This window comes from Pteropus vampyrus, unplaced genomic scaffold (assembly GCF_000151845.1).
Source record: "Pteropus vampyrus isolate Shadow unplaced genomic scaffold, Pvam_2.0 Scaffold3, whole genome shotgun sequence".
Classification (NCBI taxonomy): domain Eukaryota; kingdom Metazoa; phylum Chordata; class Mammalia; order Chiroptera; family Pteropodidae; genus Pteropus; species Pteropus vampyrus.
Window position 1 is genome coordinate 4237505 of NW_011888784.1, and position 16348 is coordinate 4253852.

Consider the following 16348-nt stretch of genomic DNA (forward strand, 5'->3'; position numbering starts at 1 on the left):
CCCCTGCCACACTGGCATGCCTAAGATACCCAGTTTCATTTCCCAATAGTCTCCTAAACACAGGGATCGTCAATGGTCCTAATGCTGTAAATTCTGGAGGATGGTCCATTTGTGGGGATCACCAGCATGGGCGTCCGGGGAAGAGTTGGGCCCCATCAAAAAAGTGAGTCATTACATCAGGTTCTTTCCAGGGATAGCCAACCGGCCACAGAAGACATTCCATGGCCCACCAACTCCCCAGGGTGCCGTGTGCCTGTGACTTTTGTGAATTCTCCCTACTTTTATTTTTCAATTACTTTCCACTAATTGGCCCTTTCTCCTTCCATTCTCTTTGTTCTATGAGTGTGAGTAATTTTTAAGCCCAGAGAAGAACGTTGGAAATTCCCTGGCAGATAATGCTCAATTCTTACAACTTTTGTCATCCTTATTTAGAATTTTTGTGGTGCCAGCAGTTACGGCCCAAGGAATGCCCCCGGAGGATGGCTGACTGAGTCCTTCCCAGCATTCATCTTGAAACTGTCTGGCTTCTTACTTACTATATCAGGGATTTCCCTCTCTCTGCTCAAATTCTCCTCCCTCTCCCCAAAATAAACAAACAAACAAAACTTCTCTCCACCTAGGGGAGGAAGGAGGTCATTTCTATATAGCTGGTGGTCAAAAGAGCTCAGGAAGAATTCGGCTGGGCCTTGCAGAGCGTTTGCTGTTCCTTCCTGGAAATTCTGAGGGGGGCTTGAATTTCATATCCTCCTAGTTCAAAAGACCTTGGAGCTGGCCAGCCCCATCAATACAGCAATGACCAAGAATGCCCAGGTTGCTGGGTGGTAGTGGGTCTTCTCAGACTCACTCTGCCTGGGCGATAGCTCCTTGGCACACGTGGAGTGATGTCTGCACATGAGAGGTGAGGCCTGGGAGTCTGCCCTCAGGGGGCCCCTTGTAACTAGGAAGGCAAGACTAATGGAGTCAAAAGGAGGTGGGCTGATATGAGACTGGACGGCAAGACTGGCTGGGTGGCCTCTAGGAGGGCAGGGAAAAGCCGATGCCATGGAAGCACAGGGCATGGAGCCTCTCTGTCTTTCTTTTCCCTTTTCCTTCTTGATCAAGGCCCTGCTTTGTTCTTAGGCCCATGATTGCTGGGACTGGTCTCTGTGTGCAGGCCGGTCAAGACTCTTCTTCCTATTTTACAGATAAGCCAACTGAGGCTCAGTGGGGTGAAGTCCCTCACCAGAAGGCCTTATGGAGGCTCTCAGGAGTGTGCTCAGCCTGTTAGCTAGTCTACCTCCGGCCTCTCTCCCATTCGTCCTCAGATCCAACCCCCTCAAGAGAGAAAGGCTGAATTACCACTGAGACCTACTGCGGTAACGGCCACATGAGGCTCACATCCTCAACCTGGGAAAGAGCTGTGAGGGCCCTAACCACTGGAATAGAATTGGGGCTGGGCCTTGGTCTCCCAAAATGGAGACCTAGGCTTCCCTGCTCTGGCCATTCACAAATATTTGTCGGCGGTCACTGGCTGAGCTGGCCCAAGCCAGCCCTTCTCCCTTCTGTGTTTCCTGGCCCTGGGTTTCATCAATACCCAACTCCAGGGTCCAGCTGGCCGCTCACCATGAAACCTGTGGGTTTAGGTTTGGCTGGGCTGGGGATAAGTTGCTTTTGCTCACATTTACCAGGCAAGGAAACACATTCGGTCTCAGATACATGGATATGCAGATCCAGGTTTTAGAGACATACTAGACATGCAGTTTTGCAGCCCTGTAAGCAAAAAAGGGGGGGAAATCCACCTCCCTGACTGCTTATTATGCTCTAATCTCTCTGGGGAAGTTTTCTCTGGTGGCAGTGGTGGGGAGGAATGGCTTAGGAGATAAGATTAATATTCCATTTGTGCTACTGACAACACCTGCTGTTAGGGAAATAATGCCTTTTTTGTGTGTGTGTGTGAGATTGGAAATTGTCAGTATGCTGTTTCCATCACTCATTTAGTTTATTCTTTCTTCTTTGGGTTCTGAAATCAGATGTCTTGTTTCACTCTAAGGCTGCTCTCTTTTATTAAAAAAAAAGAAAAAAAGTTCTCGGAACACCACAGCTGCATTTTGGGAGGTGGGTGTATAGGGAGAATAACTTCAGATTTTGTTTTAAAAGATGATTTTAACAGCAGTCCAAATGCAGACAAACGTCTCTCTGTTCATTTTTTATTTCATAATTGTTCCCAACTAGATATTCTGAGGGCCACTGACTTATTATGGTTCTCTCAATGTCGGACACTTTACCACATAATTTGTAGGTCTGCTTAAAAATTTCTGAAAGCAAAATTCCTAGGGCGAGTGGTTTTAAAACTATGTATGGGCTCATATTTCTTGCCTTCAGGAAAAGTGATGACTGCTTATTCTGGAGCTTAGGCGCCTCCATTCCTGCCCACCTACACACGCCCTGCATGGGGTCCCACCTTCGCTGCTCCAGCCGCTGGGACAAAGCACGAGCTGAGGCGGGCCTAGAGGCTCAGGTGCAGGGGGGCTGCTAAGCTTAGGGTTGGCATGTCAGGCCCGGAAATAAAGCCTGCCACACACGCCCACCCCAGTCTGCAGAATGACTGCAAAGCTTAATGAGGAAAAGCACAGGGCAGACTCATTCCCCTCTTCAGGGACCCGACAGAGGGGGACATGATATTGGCTTAATAAGGGGACAAGGGTCATAGCGGCCTGTGTTAACTGAGCACCTACTATGTACTCAGGACTGAATTAGATGATGGAAACCCACTGAGTCTGTTCTGCAGGATACTCCTTGTCAGGTCAGTCTGCGAGACTGCGACCAGCTCAGAGCCTGGCTCGGCCGCTCATAGTTGTGTGGCTCTGGATGATTTTACTTCTCTGTGTCTCTGTTCCCCGCTAAGTCGGCGCCCCACCCCACTCCAGGGTGGCTGTGAGGGTTATGTGCGTGACAGCATGACAGTTTTACGGATGAGAAAACAAAGGTTCCAGGAGGTCGCTTCGATCCTCTTGGGTTGCCACGCTAGTTAGCACCGAGCCTGTACTGGACTCCGATCTGTGTTTCTGCTCTGAAGGCGCCGCCTAAAATGCTCTATGGCTGGATGTGACAATTATTTATTTGAGGTCTCGGGGCTCTCTGGAGAACCGGGGCATCACTACAAAGCTTACACAACCGAATCGCCCTGTAATTGCCAGGGCCATCACCAACATCGTGGCACCGTACTAGCTGGCTCTCTGAGTGCCAAGCCCACTCCTGCCACTGGGGTCTCCTGACGGTTCCATGAGGAGCGTGCCTGTGTGCTTCAGGAACTTCTGCTGCCCCGGACGTTCAGCCAAGCCTGAGACGCTCCCACCCCGACAGATTATGGGACTCTCCTCTTGCTCAGAGTTGGGCAGGAAGTAATTCAAGACAGAAGTAATTCAAGGCAAAAGTTCATGCAAGAAGCTTGATCTCTCACTGCATGGTTGAAAGTTTTAGAAACCAGATGTTTACCTGGCCAGCGGGATGCTCTGGAATGGAAATGAGTGGGTCTGACTGGTACCTCTGTGCCCTGAAGGCAGAGAAAAGACTCTTCTCAACAACTACAGAATGAATGAACCAATGAATGATGAGGGGAAAGGCTGGTCCGTTTATTGCTTCATTATTTAAACATGTTCTGAGATTCTGCTCTGCCTGGAGGTTAATCAGGTGGCAATGGGCTTGCCCAAGGCAACATCGGTCCGGAACACTCCAGGGGAGCTGGGAATGGGGGGGGAAAAAAACCGGTCAACCGGCCCCAAACAAGCCCCCAAAAACCCCCCCAAACCCCCTTGGACCTTAAAGCCCAAAACCGCCCAAAAACCCCCCCAACCCCCAAGAAACCCCCGCCCTCTCTCCAGACTCCTAGTGTGATTATGGTCTGACTTCCCTAGTCTCTGCCATCAGTAGGCGTTGTGTGTTCCTCCTATATGCCCTTAAAAGCATCCCCTTCCATCAGAGGGGGCAGAACCTTCTCTAAATCTCCCTCGGGGTCTGGCATGGGGGCTGGACATTCATTCATGCTTCAGGTGAGCCCCACAATGTGCCAGGCCCCGAGGAAACAGCACTGTGCCCCTATGGTGCTTAGGCTCCAATTGGAGAGACAGACACTAATCAAGTAATTACAAAAACATGTATCTGGATACGACCAGGGACGAGAGTCACGAAAAAAAGAAAAAAGGAAGCAGAGAGCATCACAGGGGCATCCTAGAGGCAGGATCACCTACTTAATTTGTGGGACCCAGTGCAAAATGAAATGTGGGCCTCTTCTTCAAACACTATTAAGAATTTCAGAAGTCACACCTGAGCAAACCAAGCATGGCCCTTATGAACATGGATCCCCGTGTCACTGCGCACAGTGTACACCCATGAAGCCAGCCCTGGCCAGAGGGCTGTCCTGAGGAATAGGACTGGACCCAAGATCACAAGGAATAAAAACATATATGAAGCACTAAGTATGTGCCAGTCACGGCTTTCATTCAGCCCTAAGAGGAAGGGGCTGTTGTTAACCCCATTTTACAGAGAGGTCTGTGAGGCAGAGAAAGGTAAGTCTTTGCCTGAGGCCACACAGCTTGCAAGAGGCAGAGCTTGGGTTTGAATTTAGGTAGTCTGGCCTTAGCACGCGTGTCCTCCTCCACCACGCTCTCCCGCTGCACGATTCTGAGGCCCGTTCCGGGGTCCTGAAGGCCCAGGGCAGCCTGCACACCACTGCTGAGCCACGGAAGCCCAAACCCAGAGAACTCCGGGCCTTGGCCAAAGCCAGTGGGAAGGGGCTGTGGGCTGGCAGGGTGGGCTAGATTTGCAGAAACAAAGGTCAAAGACTGAGCCAAGGCCACTGGGAACAAGGAAGCTGAGGCCCGTGGGAGGGGAAGGCTGGGAGGCTCTGGACGGGAGCTCTGCCTCAAGGTTTGGAAATCCGGCCTTCCAGCCTTGGCTCCACTGCGTCTGGGGAAAACCACAGAAGCCACGTGTGGCCCTCGGGTTTCCATCTGTGCTGGGAACAATCCTTTCCCCACCACAGCCTGCTAGTTCCTGTGGCTGGGGCCTGTGGGGCAGGGCTGGGGGTGGGGACGAGTTGTCGGTGGCCCTCTGGCTTCGCCGCTATACCCAGGGGTAAGGAAGGAGGAGCTGCAGGCTTTTGCCACCTTCCTCCATCTTGGGGCAGCACAGAGGCCATGGAAGAATGGCCTTTTGGGGGGTATTAGATGGGGCTCTGAGTCTCGCTCATCTGCCAAGGCATTTCTGAAGCCCTCCTCCAAACCCCACTGACAATCCGGGACTCTCGGCCGGCCTTGCCCAGCACCAATTTGCTGGGTGGCTTTGGCCAATCACCTGACAACTCACGTGTCCGTAGTCACGCTTGCAGAATGGGAATACCAAGTCCCCACTCAAGGAGTTCCTTTAGGTGGGTTCACGCCTTCCCTGCATTCCTGCTTGGGTCACAAGGCTGGTCTGAAGTTCAATACAATCAAGCCCGGGAGAGCGTTTGGGGAACAAAGGCACATTACGAATATGAAGTATTATTTTTGTTCCAGGGTGAATCAGGCATTCCAAGAATCCTTGGCCTCATACGTTCGGAGGCAGCGTGATGTCATGGGAAGAGCACGCGGCTGCCCCGGTGGAGAGTTTCCAGGGGAAGGCCCTCGCCCTTCCGCCCGGCCCTGCCAAGCCCTGCAGCCTCCGAGGTCCAGCCTGTGGACCCTCAGTGCAGCCTGCTGGAGAGTCCAGGCATTCGCCAAGCTACGTGTCCACCTGGGCGCTCGCTCAGAGGCTGGTGGCCTCTAGCCACAGATACAGGTCAGTCTCAGCTAGGATATTGGATTTTCTAGGTCTCGCTATGTGTGGCTAAATTGATCAAGTCATGTAAATCAACAGCAGGAAGCAAAATCTGGCTATGCCATCTTTCTGGAGTCTGAAGATCCTACCAGTTCCCATCAATTCTTCCTAAAAAACCGAGGAGGCCCAGCTACGCCTGTGTATTTGACACACTGTGTGGCCTCCCATAGCCCCTCAGTACCTGGAATACAGAAGGTGCTGAATACAAACTTCCAGGGTATTTATCAAGAGGCAATATAGTGTCATAGTTCAAAGTATAGACTTAGGAGCCAGACCCCCGGAGTTCAAATCTTGGCTCTGCACTTCTAGCTGTGCAATGTTGGGCAAGTTCCTTAACCTCTCTGGGCCTTAGCTTGATCATCTCTAAAATGGAGACAAAAAGAGTATCCATCTCATAGAGTTCCTATGTGTTTTATTTTTTTCCCCTTTCCTATGTGTTTTAAAGGAGTCCATGTAAACATTATATTAGTGTTTCCTTGTAATAATATTACATTGTAGGTTTTCCATGAAATATAGCATAAATCCATCAGCTATTTAGAGGAAGTGATGAGCATTAGCACACCCATAGTACAGGTGGGAAAATGAGGTTGTGGAGAAATAGGCTGTTTCAAGTGTCAGGAATCAAGGAAGAAACCCCCGGATGTCCGGATTCTGGCTTCTGCTCTCATTCTGGCCTTTAAGGGCTGTATTTTAGATATAGTTTCTCACCATGAAAGTCTTCATTGACAAATACTCACCACTATCATCCCAAGGGAAACACTGTCCACAAGGTCCTCAGAGGTGTGAGGTCTATCTCCAGTGACTTCCTCTACTCCCAGCCTAAAGCCTGGCCATCAGTGGCCACCACAGCTGGCCAATAGGCCTTGGCTGGCTCCACGTTATCTCACTTTGCTGCAGGCATGACTTCAGAGGCCTACTCAGGAACCAGCCCTGTTTGTCACCTATTTGAATCTCGCCATCTCCATTTGGTGGAACAGCCCTCACACTGGAACAGGGAGGACAAAGAGGAAGGGGCATGGAGAGGAGGTCTTCTGAGCAATTTTAAATCCCAGGGGTGACCAGCTGCTGAGTCCTTCTGAACTATGGAGGAAGGAAGGCCAGAGAACGGCCTGAGCTCACCTAGCAGAGGTCCTTCCTCACAGGGGGAGCTGCCCCACAGTAGAGAGGGCTGCCTGGGCACATGGTGAGCTCCCTGTCACTGGAGGTATCCAATCGCCAACCAACAGTTAGCTCTGGAGACTTCCTATCTCTCACCTACCTATTCTGCAATCAGCACCTCCTCCAGGAGGCCCGCCTGGGTCTCAGCAGTCCTCCTAGGAGTCTTCACCTGAAGAAGCAGTATGATGGGATGGCAACTTGGGAACCTGACACACCCATGTTCACACCCTCGTATTGTCCATATCTAGCTGGGTGGTCTTAGACAAGCTACCTAACCTCTCTGCCCCTCATTTGTTTTATTAATCAAAATGGACCTCATGACTGGAAAACAGGTGAGGAAGGGTAGAGCTGAAAGGGATGAGCACAGGGCTCACCTTGCCTACTCACTCCTCTGCCTCTGCTAGCCCTGGAGGACTCTGGGAAAGGTGAAGGAAAGATGGCTCCATTTTGGGAAGCGGGGCATCCTGGGCAATCCCTGAGCTGGTTCGGCTTTGTGGGCAGTGGAGCAGCACCGACCGTCCAGGCTCTCCAGGGAAATACTGCCTGCTGCCCGCCTACATCACTCCATCAGCTATCATACCCTGGCCGCCCTCCTGGGATAGCCTCCTCCCTTATAACTTCATTACTGACAGGTTTGCTCCGTCCCTGAAGGGCCATTTTTTCCATCCCGAGAAGGAGAGGAAATGTGAAATGGAGTTAGCTGAAGTAGGGCCTCCCTCGGGCCCCATTTTTCAGCCAGGGCTGGTAGAACTGACAAGTCCATGGCAAGACTTATGGTGGAGGGAGAGCCACTCGACAGCTTCACGCACATCAAGTACCCCAGGCTCGCCCAGCCATCTTGGGACACTGCTGCTCTGCAGATGGGTTCCTGGGCTGAATCTTCCAAAGCACAGGTAAACTATAGCAGGATACTAATAGCTTTCACATTAAATACCCATCAGCCAGGATTCTCTGTATACATTCAGGGATGTTAAGATAGGTGACAAGGACTTGCTTTTCTTAGCCCATAAATACTGGGGGCCTGAGGCTTAGAGTAGTGAGTTTAAAATCACCCAGAGGCTCTCCCTGACAGTGGAACGACAACTAGTAAAATTGGAAGAAATGGTGGAATTAGAAAATCATATGGCAACCACCATAATAATAATTGTTCCAAGCAAGAGTCATCGATGGAGGCTAGTGGGTGAAAGTTTCAGAAAAACAGAATATTGGCATAGTCTCAAAATATCTCCCCACAAGCTATTTCTTAATTACTAAGGGAAATCTCGTAACTTTACAGTGAAAACCTTGGCAGACACTGCCTTAACCAAGTAATCGGTTAACATCACAGGTCATGGGATGCAAGGACAGCGTGACTCTCCCGATGGGGTGCAGCGAGAAGGGCACCACATCATCAGGTGCATTTAACCTGAGTCTGATCAAGAGGAAATGGCGGAGGAACCCAAATCGAGAGATCTCCTACAAAAATAAGCTAGTCATTTCATAAAAAAGTCAATGTCATGAAATACAAAGACTTGGGAACTAAAGAGCCATGATGACTAAATGTAACCCACGGTCTAGAATCACAGGAGAAGCAGGACTGTAGCGCCGAGAGCAGAATTCCATCGGCTAGTTTCCTGATTTTGATCATTGTACTGTGATGATAAATAAATGTCTTCATAAAGAACACAGTTGAAGTATTTGCCTCATTTTGGCAACTTGCTCTCAAACAGGTCAGAAAGAAATTGTATATAAGAGAGATAGAGACAAAGCAAATGTGGTAAAATGTTAAAATTTGAGGAATCTGGATGAAGAATATATGTGAATTCTTTGTACTTCTCTTACAACTTTTCCGTATGTCTGAAATTTGGTCAAAATCAAGTTTAAAAAAATGAGTAGGATATGGTTAGAGAAGTGGAGAGGGCATTCCAGGAGGAACCAGACTCAACAAAGGCTCAGTGGCAATTTTTCTTAAGTCATTTTCTTAGGCACCAGCAAACCGAATAATATACGGTAAAACTGACTGCTTCACATAGCAGCAGGTCAGACTGCAGAGACCGCTCACCATAAGGGTGGTCCCACCGGAGGTGAACACAGAGCTCCCTGTACATTTGTGTCCTTAAGACTCATAGGAAGTCCTTGATGGAACTTAAGCAGAGTCTGAAGAGTGGTCAAACTTCTACATCCCAGGGAACACAGGCCCGGGTAGACCCCATGCAGCACCATAAACAAATCAGTTTGCTTTTTCAAGTTTGCCTTGGGTCAAGCTTCCCAAGGCGAGACCCTGTCTCTAGTGGGGGCCTATATGGCACCCACCAGGAGACCTAGCTCTTTAATGAGTGGGGAAACTAAGGCAGTTTAGCGGGATGGTCACAGCCTTGCTTAACTTTTTAGACTTGAGAGTTCCTTGAGAGTATCATCTTGCAAACACTCTTAGGAATTAAAAAAAATATTTCATCATTTTCAATAGTATATGATATACAAGTTATTTTACATAAAGCATAGTTTTTAGATTGATAATGTTATTGGGAGTGAATTATAAGTTTCATGTTTAGTATGATCTTCAATAAAATCCATGAATAAAAGCAAAATTTAACCTTTTCCCACTTATCAAGTGATGCCTTCTCCTTCATTTATTGTAAATGAGTTATGAAAGCAAAAGCATGATTTTCTGCAAAGAAATTTCAAAATGACATATTACCATTATATTGTGGCTTTGGCACCAGATATATGCTAACATGTAGGCTAGAGTTTGACTATATAAGGCAGAAAAAGAAACAAAAAGCAAAAACTGATTTCGTGGCCCACTGTTTGAAATTCTTGAATTTTATGTTTGTTTGTTTTTTAAAAAATAAAAATCAACTGGCTTGTGTTTGTAATTTTCTTGCTTTGTTTCTAAATGATGAGACCTGAGATTTTCAGGAAGCATTTGTAATCACTTCTGCCCAGATTAAACAGGGCGTGAGTGTGGAGGGTCTTGACGCCTCGTGAGCAGAATCGGACGCCAGCCGGGTTATGTCTCCCTCCGGCCTGGGGAGTGGCGCTCTGCAGGCTCCCAGAGCTTCCCCACAAAGACTCTGACTAGACGAATGTCTCCTCAGATCCAGGCAGAGCACCGAGGCAAACGTGCAGATTTGTGACCATTTGTGTGTTCCTCTTGAGCCAGCCTTTAATATCAGGGTTCTTTAATGCTTCCTGCTCTAACCAACTGTCCATTATGGGTAAAAATTAAATATTTGACTAAGAATAAAAATAATTCCAAACTACGTAATGGTCAAAACCACCAAAGTGGCTGAGTGATGGCTTGGCTGAGGGACCGAGTCTTGGGGTGCCCTCCAAGCTCTGTTCCGGCGAGAGCTCACTCCACCCACATGGGCAGGGTCTACATAGTGTGATTTGAAAAGCGAAAAGGTACCCTTGGCACAGGGGTAAGAGCCTGACTCTGGAGCCAGCCAGGGCTGGGTTCAGATCAGAGCCCTGGTACCTCCTCCTCTCAAGACTCTTATTGGCCTGCGCCTTAGTTTTCCGTTTTAATATGGGGGAATAAGGATGATAAACGGTATTACATAGGATCTGAGGATTAAATAAACTTCACTTGGCCCAGTGCCTGACAGAGAGCAAGGGCTCGGTAAGGAGGTCCTGCAGCTGCTGTCATAGCTGCATTAGGGAGACTGCCACTGACAGGTCACGACTCCGGACCCGGTGCGTTGGCCTCTCCTCTGCTCCCTGCGCCCTATGTGAACCCAGGAGGCCCGAGCCCGGAAGACACCTCCTCTGGCATGCCCTGGGTGTCGTGGCATGCTGGCCTCTTCCACGGACCTCAGGTGTACAGTGCCAGTGTGGGCTGTTTAGAAGGGTTTGGATTCTCCTGCTGGCCCCTCGGGGAGTCTCAAAGGCTTGAAAACCCCCTGGATATCTGAGCTGCTGTGCTCCAGCCCGCCCGCTCCCTCTTCACTGGGAGTGTCCACGCCATTCCCCTGCTGGAACTTCCTCCTTACTTGTCTTGGCCTCGACAAGCGCTCGAGCCCACCTCCTTTGGGGAACTGTCCTGGTCACCGGGCAGTTCCCATGGTGAATGCCCTCTGTCTCTAGCAACCGAGTTTGCACCTGTGTCACAGCTCATTCCTGGAGGGCAGGTGGGGACCACATCTTGTTCTTCTGCGCCTGCCAGGCTCGCTACAGGAAGCGTCAGGCTCCACTGGAAATGGAAGTCTAGGTTCTTACTGTGGGATTGTGGGAAGTGGTTTCTGAGCCGGGGGATGAGGGGGGCGTTTTGGAGGCCAGAAAGTGAGGCCTCAGGAGGCCCTGGTGCCAGCAGATTCACTGGCACTGTTTCCTTCCTGTGCCTAGCATGGCCCTGAGGGCAGATGAGGGGGAGGAGAGGGTGGCAGAAGGACAGTCTCTCGGTACAGCCCTGCGAGCCCATTCCCGTTGGGTGGGAAACCAAGGGGGGTCTCCGCTGCCAGCCCAGGCCAGGAGGGGAAGTGGTGTGGTTGAGGGGTGAGTGGGGGCCGGTGCTGGCAAAGGTACAGGATGGGGGCTGGGCCTGGGGGGCGGATTCACATTTTCATTTCTGGTAGCACTTTAGACCCACTGAGTATCCACTGCCTGGCAATGAATACCAAAAAAGAGGGGGGGACAAAGGAACAGGGAACTCTGGTTGCAGAGGTGGCTCCACTCCAGCTCCACGGCTGCCAGCTACGTGCCACCAGGTTAATGAAAACACCTCTCTGGGCCTCAGTCCTTTTTTATAACAACAGCAATAACAACAACCACAACAACCATGATAATGATGGTCCTTGACTGGTACTATGTCCAAGGCACTGCTCTAAGAACACAAGTTAACTGATTCAATCACCTCCACAACTCCGTGGGGTAGACAGCAACCTTACTGCCCTCATTTTACAGCTAACAAAACAGGCACAGAGAGGTTAAGTAACATGCCCAAGTCACACAGCTAAAAAGTGGAAAGCTGGGGAGAGCCCAGGCTTTGCTTGCAGATTTGGCAGAGGGGTGGGGACTAGAGAAAATGATTTCTCATGATCCATTAAGCTCTAACATTGTAATATTTCTACAACTTATGAATAATCTCTTAATGGTCTGTTTTTGGCTGTCCTGGGCTCCCATCAAGCTCACCACAGCTGGAGAGAGGTGCAGGGAGCTGAGACTGCTTCTTCTGAAGCCAGAGCTTCTCTCCTCCCTGAGGACACAGAAGAACAGTCAGGGTGGGCCAAGGGTAAGGACCTGAGTAGCCATGGCACCCTGACTGATTGCTATGAAACCCTTCCCACTCCTGGTCACTCCCACCATAAATGCCACAGGGCTGGCCCGGACACCCTGGCTCAGGTAACACTCCTGTTCTCTCTGGCACAGCAAAATGGTGTGTTTTAATTTCAATTTAATTTTTATTTTTAATTACGTAAAATATTTACACGGTTCCCAAACTAAATCTGCAAAACAAGGTATTCAATGACATCTGCCTTCTCTTCCTCCCTCTTTTGCCACCATAAATAACCATTTTATTGGTTTTATGGCTTATCTATTCATTATCTTTAATGTAATATCATTATATATTTACATCTGCCTTTTTAGGGAGAGATAGTAGCATACTATGCATAGTTTTTCCACTCTGCTTTTTTTCGGTTAATATTTAAGGTCATTTATTTCTCTCCGCTTTTTATTTTTAGGGATGGATTTTCTTTCTTCTTTCCGGGTAAGGGGCAAACGGTCCCTGGAATTCCTTGTGCAGCTTACAAGAAAATGGGTTGTTCCGGGTTTTCTTCCTGTTCTGAACTTCTAGTACACTCTGATTCTTGCTGATAGGCAGGGTGGGGCCTTGCCAAAAGTTAGGAGAAGTATCAGGACAGGAGCTAGAGACCCAGATTACAGTCTGGCTCTGCCAAGGTCATCTTAGACCTTGGGGAGCCCAATTTTGTTGGAAAATGAGACGCCTGGACAAGATGATCTCCATGAGCCTTGGAGGGATGCTGCGTGCCCCTAAGAGGAGCACGTGTATAAGGCTAACCCGAACACGGTCCTGGTGAAGCCAAGGAAGTAGCCAACCCCTTCTTAGGGGAAGGCGGTAAAGATAAGTTATATCATGTGATGGCCTCAGCGCCCCTCACTGGATTCTCTGCACCCAGCACAGGGCTGCTGAGTGATATGGAGCCACGTGGTAGGTTGTGGAGACAGGGCTATGAGCAGAAGGTAGGAGTGAGCATGCAAAGTAGCGGGTCACCAAGGAGCAGCCAGCGGAACAGGTGGAGCAGGTGACTAGGCAACTGGTCAGGATGCCAGAGAGCTGCCCAAGGATGAGGAGGAGTGAGGTGAGGTCCTGAGGTCAGCCTGCCCCAACGGGAGGCTCCTCTACCCTTTCTGTCTGAGGTTGAACCAACATCGCCTTCCCCAGGAAGGCCACCTGGAGTCTGGGGGCTCACTGGCCATGTGGTGCAGGTCCAGAAAATTCATGATGCACGACTGTTGTTTATATTCTTTCTTCCATGGAGAAAGTTTCAGATCTGGAGCTACCCATTCTTTATGTTTTTTCTTCTCTCCCCACACTCCCAAACACATGTAAAGGAAAGGGGCCAGGAAACAAATATGCCAAAAAAAAAAAAAAATCACTGGAAGAACAAGAAAGAGCAAAACTCTGAGCCACCCCAAAGCGGCAGCCTGGGTGGAGCGTTCCACTAAGCCGTGCATCACACATTCCAGCTCGAAGTCCTCTCCAAAGCTTCCATCCACAGCTCTGACTTCCGCGTGGTTCAGCTGGAGGCGGAGAGGGGCCCTAAACCTTGGGGATATTGTGGGATCTGCTGAGTGGCCCCAGAGTATGCTGAGAGCAGGACAGCTGGCTTCAGAGCCTGGAGGGGCACAGGCGTCCATCCAATCCCCTTCACCTTCCTACCCAGGCATGAAATACATCATCGCCATGCTCATTAACCACAGCCCCCTGGGGCTGTGCAGGAAGGAACGTGGGAGGAGAATACACTTTCTGCACTGACCGGGTCTTGACTCAGTGTATCTTGGAAGAAAGAAGAGAAGGTCTGACTGCTCCCACCCAGGGGTGGTTCGGTAATTGCAGGTTTTCATAACACTCCGGGAAGGAACAGTCGCTGCTATGGAGAAGCCGGGGAAAAGGCTTCGTGGCAACCGTTCCCAGGAACGAAGCCATCCGAACCACCAGACCACCCTGGTGTGCCCTTGCTGACTCCTCCGCTTCCCTGGACACAGGGGACAACAACCAGCCCCGCCCTCCCCCAGTCTTCCATTCCCCCTCCACAAGCAGGCAGGGGCTGTTCCTGTCTCCGCCCCATCCAGGGGCAGGGCTCCCGGGGAGGACCCCAGGTGGGATGGGAGCACCTACGCCTCTCACCAGCCCTAGGCACCCCTGGGTAGGAGGTTTCAGATTTTGATCATGACCTATTTTGACTGGAGAAACTTCATCACCAGCAAGCACTCTGCCATCTCCAGTCTGAAAGGATGACAATTGGGCTCTGGGACTCGAGGCAAAAATCCGAGATACGGAATCGATTCAGGTCCCCTCTCCTCCCCTCGTAATTTCTCTCTTCCTCCAGCTTCCAATCTCGCCTCCTCCTTCTCTCCAACACGCACTTTCCTCCCCTACACGACCATCCGCGTGTCATGTGCCTTCCACCGCGTGCCTTGACACCTGCTGTCCCTGTCCAATGATGCCCTCTTATAGCCTGCACCGATGGATGCACCTTCGGCTTGGTGTACCAGGTCCAAACTCTTTCCTGGCTTTTCAGGCTCTCAGAAGAGGCCCACCTCTCTGACATGCCTTCTCTCCTTGGCCCCTCAGACCCTGAGCAGTGGCTTCTGAAGTCAGGCTAGTCTGCCCACACACGCAGGTCCCACCTCGGGACCCTTGCCTCTGTGCTTAGTCACTTGCCAGGAATGTGCTTCTCCCTGCCCTTTGCCGGTCCCATTGAAGGGACAGATCATGTTCCACGTCCTCCAGGAAGGCTTCTTGGCTACTCTAAACCCTTTCTCTGAAGTCCCAGGGCCTATGGCCTGGCATTGTACTATTACACACACACAAGCATTAGTGTTATTAAGTGTGAGTCGTCCAGTTTACCTTTTCTATCCAACTAGACTGTAAGCTCCTGGAATGCCTGGCACAGACCTAGGCCTACAAGAAGCATCCAGAACCCCTCCCCGCCCCCAACTTCTTGATCAAAGCCCCCTTATACAGCCCCACTTATCTATCTGTACAGGGGCTGGTGACAGGTACTGCTCCTACCATCTGGGGATTAAGAGGTTGGTAAGGCCAACACTGCAAAGTGCTTTAGTCACTGAAAGAAAATTTCCCTCTGTCCCCAGGATGCTGCCCTGATCATAAACAGGATGTAAATGAATCTCAATGAATCCTGGGATTCAAACAATTTTAATGTAGCTAATCTAACGTCATCTCTTCGACCAAAGCGATGCTTGATGGGGGCAGCGCTGACCTGTTTCTGGTGGACAGTCATTACCAGAAGGGGCAACCTTGAAGGTCTCCCTGACTTCCAGCCCCAGAAGGAGCAGGTGGGATTCAGGCCTCCGCTCCAGCCTGGCCCCTCCCTCTGCTGGGCAGCCCCATCTTGGATTTGAGCCAGGGCTCACAGGGCATGCTCAGTGGAGTCTGAAGAGCCCTATATCCCTAATAGCCTTACCGAGAGCGAACCCTGCCTCGGGGGAGGATGGCCAGCTTTATCCCAAATACCCGCTTTATTGGACTCCAAAGTGCCGCCACCTCTGTGAGAATTAAGAGCTCTGCTAAAACGCACAGAGGAGTCTCAGGATGGGAAGCTAGGCCTTTACAAGCAAAAGCTTCGCTATGAGACTCAGCCCTGAGGGACCTGGAGAAGAGATGCGCTGGCTGCCATATCCAGTGGGAGGGGCTGTGGGAGGAGCTGGGGCAAGCACTCTGAGGTGAGCTGTGGCCCTGCAGGGCTGAGCAGAGCTGGGGGGCTGGGGAGGGGGGCGCTCTCCATGGGCGTAGCCCCAAGCAGACAAGGAAAGCTGACTTCTTACAAAACATATGCCTAGGGCAGATTCTGAGAGAATTCTCTTCCTTCTCAACACTCCTGGCTGCTCCGGCTGCTGTGTGCGGGGACGGAATGGGTGAGAAAGAAATGCACGTTCCTCTGCACTGGGCCAATGTTGCAGAACTTTGTGGACAAGAATCTGGCTATTCCACGACGTGGGACCTGCTTCAGATCTGCAAGGTCTCGAGTAAATCGCATGGCCTCTCTGAGTCTCTCCTACATCGGTCTTATGATGGGTATACTCGCCTTTGTCTTATCTGCCTGCTGTGGGATGCTATGAAAAAGACATCTTTGTTTGCGTTGTCAATATTTGTATTTTTTTCTCTCCT

At 50.3% G+C, this 16348-nt stretch overlaps 1 protein-coding gene and 1 long non-coding RNA gene across 9 annotated transcripts in view; one reads left to right on the top strand and one right to left on the bottom strand.

Annotated features, from left to right (window-relative positions):
* CTIF (cap binding complex dependent translation initiation factor) overlaps window positions 1-16348 on the bottom strand; it is a 260002-nt gene that overhangs the window by 90765 nt on the left and 152889 nt on the right. The window lies entirely within an intron of this gene.
* LOC111740539 lies at window positions 525-8649 on the top strand. Of its 2 annotated transcripts, none has more exons than XR_002780636.1 (3): window positions 525-898; window positions 5535-5796; window positions 8321-8649. It is a non-coding gene; the product is annotated as an uncharacterized LOC111740539 (long non-coding RNA). The 2 variants fall into 2 exon arrangements; XR_002780638.1 differs by lacking the exon at window positions 8321-8649 and adding an exon at window positions 6733-6830.